Source organism: Dasypus novemcinctus, chromosome 22 (assembly GCF_030445035.2).
Source record: "Dasypus novemcinctus isolate mDasNov1 chromosome 22, mDasNov1.1.hap2, whole genome shotgun sequence".
NCBI lineage: Eukaryota > Metazoa > Chordata > Mammalia > Cingulata > Dasypodidae > Dasypus > Dasypus novemcinctus.
The window spans coordinates 67,880,401-67,884,911 of NC_080694.1; the positions used below are offsets into that span (position 1 = coordinate 67,880,401).

General features: G+C 46.4%; 1 non-coding gene across 1 annotated transcript; it reads right to left on the reverse strand.

The window, feature by feature from the left end:
- Nucleotides 1–528: 528 nt before the first annotated feature.
- Nucleotides 529–610, reverse strand: TRNAS-GCU (transfer RNA serine (anticodon GCU)). Its single transcript has one exon. It is a non-coding gene; the product is annotated as a tRNA-Ser (tRNA).
- Between the last annotated feature and the right edge of the window lie 3,901 nt (nt 611–4,511).

Here is a 4,511-nt window from a genome sequence, read left to right on the forward strand (position 1 = left end):
CTCGCCGTGGGACTCACGGCCACGTCTCAGAAACCGCCTTCCCAGTCCAAGTCACAGAGACCACCGCCCTCGCCTGCCTCCTCTGGTGTCGTTCCTGTGCCCACCACCCACTCCGAAGCGGCAGGCGGGAAAATCCACCTCGGGCGGCAGCTCTTTGCAGGTCGCCCGCCTCCGCGATGCCAGGCCCACGACGTGCGAGGAGGAGGTGGGCGTAGAACGCCCCCTGCCTCAGTCTCTCCGGCCCCTGGGACCCCGGTGGGTTGCTAACCGTGGCCGCCCCCTCATCCGAGAGTGAAACACCCCCGCCTCCGCAGCCCCTGTCTCCCTGAAACTTCCCTCGGTGTAGACACTACCCTCGCGTCAGCCACGCTGCTAGCGGGTTACTCCGTCTAGTTCCTCAGTTCAGGGGTACGTAAAGAATGAAATGCAGATCATCAAAGGCAGATGCTGATGGGCGGTGGAATGAAACGTCGATCTGAGGATGAACTCATCTTCTAAAATCCTGCTCTTCTTTAAAAGCACGCAAGTCGACGAGGATGGGATTCGAACCCACGCGTGCAGAGCACAACGGATTAGCAGTCCATCGCCTTAACCACTCGGCCACCTCGTCAAGGCCTGCAGCGAGCGGAGTCATTATCTTCCTTCTCCTAGTTCTTCAAGTTCCGTAGACCAACAGGTAACTGAGCTTTCTCTGGTTTGTCATTCGCGCCTCACCACCACACCCTAAATCAGGTATTCCTAGGTACATTTCACACAACCACAGAACCGATAGAAGTCGCTTGGAGGGGTTGAGTTCCTTGGAACATGTAAAACGAGCAGGTAAACCCAATACACCTGGGTACTAAATAAATCCTCGCCGCGCGCACAGCGCATGGACGTACCGGGATTTCACCCCTGGCTGGCTGACCCCGCTGCGGCCGGTCGTCCACTGTTTCCCAGAGACAGAGGCTGGGGCGGGGGCACGGGGGCTGCTGCCCCCTGCACTGTGAGACCTCCCCGCCTCGCGGTCAGGAAGGGTCCCGGGGTTTCTGTTTTCTGAGAGGCAGCAGCGAACAACTGAACCCCGACTCTGCGCGTCCCTTTGCTCAGCTCCTGCAGTGCGCCCCGCAGCCCGGGGACCCCCTCGTTTCTCTTCTTCGCCTCTCCGGGCGGGGCTTGGCATTGGCCAGTCCGCGAGGGGTCAAGAGTGAGAACGTGGGTGGAAAGAAGTGGCCGCGAGGGGCTGGACCGGTTCTAGAGCAGGGTGGACTCTTACAGCTCGGGATGGACTGAGGCTACCACCCACGCCGACAGGGGCCGCGTGGCGAGAACGCGGAGGAATCCCCGCGGGGGGAACCGGGTCGTGGGTCCTGGAGGTGGGCCCCGCGCTGACCCCGTCACCAACGCCAGCACCGCTCGCTCCCGCCCGCCCCCACGATTTTCCCGGTCTTTCCAGGAGGAAGCTGGACTTGGCAACCTCCAAGAAACGCAGCATCGAGCACTCCTTCCACTCGCCAGGTCGTCTGCTTGAAAAGCAGAAACGTGGAGAGAAAAGATTCTTCCTTGCCAAAATATTGTTGTTTTTCCTTGTTATGAAATCTCTACCTCTGTTCTCAGTTTTGGCAGGAGGGACCCTTCTTTTTCCTTCTAAAGTTCCTTTCTTGAATTTCATATACTCACCTTCTGTGTACAGCTGTACACCATGAGAAACTCGTCTACAATCCCTGGGTTAGAGGACTAAAAAATTATCCATTTGCTGGGCCCAACAGTCATATTTATTTCCTTGAGTGAGGCCATTTGTTTAGGTCTTTAAGCCTGAGTGAGGACCTCCACTCTACTGTTCAGTCACTCGTGGTTCTCTTCTTTTGTCCTTCTTCAGAGTTCAGTCACTCGTGGTTCTCTCCTTTTGTCTTTCTTTCAGAGTTCAGTCACTTGTGGTTCTCTTCTTTTGTCCTTTCAGAGTTCAGTCACTTGTGGTTCTCTTCTTTTGTCTTTCTTTCAGAGTTCCAAAGGAAACTTAATTTTATATCAGTGGCTTAAAAGCTTTTTCTCAATACATACTTTGAGGGGGAAATTTCCCCTATTAGGTTAATAAAGTTTTTCATCAAATATTTGACTTAGGCTATTTTCCCTCTAACTAAGTGCAGGGACTATATTTCTTTATTTATCATATTTCATCCAGTGCCTTAGTATTAGTAAAAATACAGTAACTATTGTTGACTGAATGAAAAATTATCTAGATTCTTAATAAAAGAACCACCAAGCACCAAAAGAGCAAGATGCTTTAGATTGTTTTCAATTATTTAAATCTCTTGGGCTAATAAATAACCCCACAGGGTTGTTGAGAAGATGAAATGACTCATGAATATGTTGTGAGGATTAAATAAACATGCAAAGTGCTTCTCAAAATGTCTGGCAGTGAGTAATCACTATGTAAATTTTTTACATCATCATCCTCATCCACAAGAAAAGAGAACCAGCAGAGAGGGAAAAAAAGTAATCAAAGAATCTGAAAAGACAGTTCACAGAAATAGAAACTCAAGTGACTAATAAACATATTAAAGTGATCTCCACCTCATTTATAATTAAAGATGTGCCAATTACAATAATGTATAATTACCTCCCCCATTAGATTGACAGATATTTATAAGGTTGATAGTAACAAGTGTGGGCAAGGGTGTGGGAAGCATGTGTTTTGAACACTGTTGGTGGGAACGTTAATTGACAAGCATATTGAAAGGTAATTGTATAAGTGCTATTAAAATTTAGTGACTTACATCCTTATTCCCTTCCCCAAATCCAGCTACAAAGTGGGGGGAAAAGCATGTTGGAATGTAATACATATAGTTTTATATTATTATTTAAGATAGATAAGTGAACTGTTAGAGAATATTTCACAGTATCTGTGAGAGTCAGTCAATCTCAATTTTATGAAGGCCCTAAATTTACACTTTTCTTGATACCTCCAATGAACAAAATACATAAAACCATTGTATATTTACTTGATGTTAAAAGAGCTCCCATTTCAATGTAATCATTTCAAATATATACCAATTTTATAATCTCCCTTTAGCATTTCTTTATTTGGAGTATGCTGGGAGCCTCAAAAAAAAAAACTGGAAATTTTATGGACAGTTTGCAATTTCTGAAAAGCCCTGATTGGTATTGATACTAAAAATATCTACAAGTATATATCCCAATTGTCAAAAATGGTATCACTAAGGCTGGAATTATGGAGTTCTTGTACTTTCTATATCATTTTTTAAAAAGATTTTACTTTTTACTTTACTCCCAAGCAGGTATTCATTTTGTAATTCAAAAAGATAAAAACAAATTTAAACAAAAATTTAAACCAAACTCAAAAACTAAGCAATATAATGATTGAGATATGCTCATTTGATATAACAACAAAACTTCTTGTGTGACAGATAGAAAAAAACACACCCCTTTTTAGAAGTCAAGCTGGCAACAAGGATTGCAAGAGAGCAATCCTCCCAACACCCTCAGAACAGAGGGAAATTACCTTCCAAGGGACTCTAGAGGGCAGTGGTTATCACTGCTGTTTCATACCCCCAGTCCCTCCAGGGATTTCTTTCTATCAAAGCTTCCCAATCTCACTCTTACTTATCAAAAAGCTACAGGGAACCTGGGGACCCACTTTCCTACCTCTTCTCAATGGAGGTATGAGCTACGTTTTCCATTTTTGCAGAGGGGATCTATGATTTCCAGAAGCTGCTTCATTAAAAACTCCTCTGAAGCAGAGAGCCAGCAAGCTGAGAATTCCCACCAGTCCTTGTATTGGCTTCCCTGCGTGTAAGATTCCACCTCTTTCCCTCATTACCAGCTCATCCTCCCACCCCTTCAACAACAGACTCTCAGTTTTTTCACATTGTTTTCTGGGCTTCTTCCAGTTTTGATTTTCTGCCCTACAAATAGAACGCAGCAAAATATCTGAGTGGTCTGGAGGGTTCATATAGAGAGAGATCGTCTCTGTTTACATTGTTTCATATTTATGTAGTTCCAGAAAAAGGGAAAATGCCGCAAATCCACCAGCCATCATCCATTCTCTTTAGCAGTTCTTTAAGGAGTGCCTCTTACGTTCAGGGTTCACTGTTCAACGGAAACAAAAATGAAAAAAAAACACTGCACAATTACTGAATGTGCCCAGTGCTCTGAAAAACAGGACAGGGAGGCTGTATCGCCCAGGCAGTCGGTGCTCTCCGGGAGGTCCCCAGACCTTCAGCAGTGCCGCCGGCCCAGGACCGCCCACAGCACCGCTTGGGTCCCGATTGCGCACAGAGTCTAGAAAGAGGTGGGTCCTCACAGATGGGGGCCTTTAGTGCCAGAGCTCCAGCTGCGGGCAGTCCCATAGTGGTGGAGGAACAGAACCTCTGGCTGGACTCTCCCTGGAACTACCTCACAGCAGCAGAATTTGTTCCTCATTATCATCTGTCAGCGTAATCTTCATTGTGGTAGCAGGGACTCGGCTCTGAAATTCGATCTAGGAAAAGCACCTGGATCCCAGCCTCTCA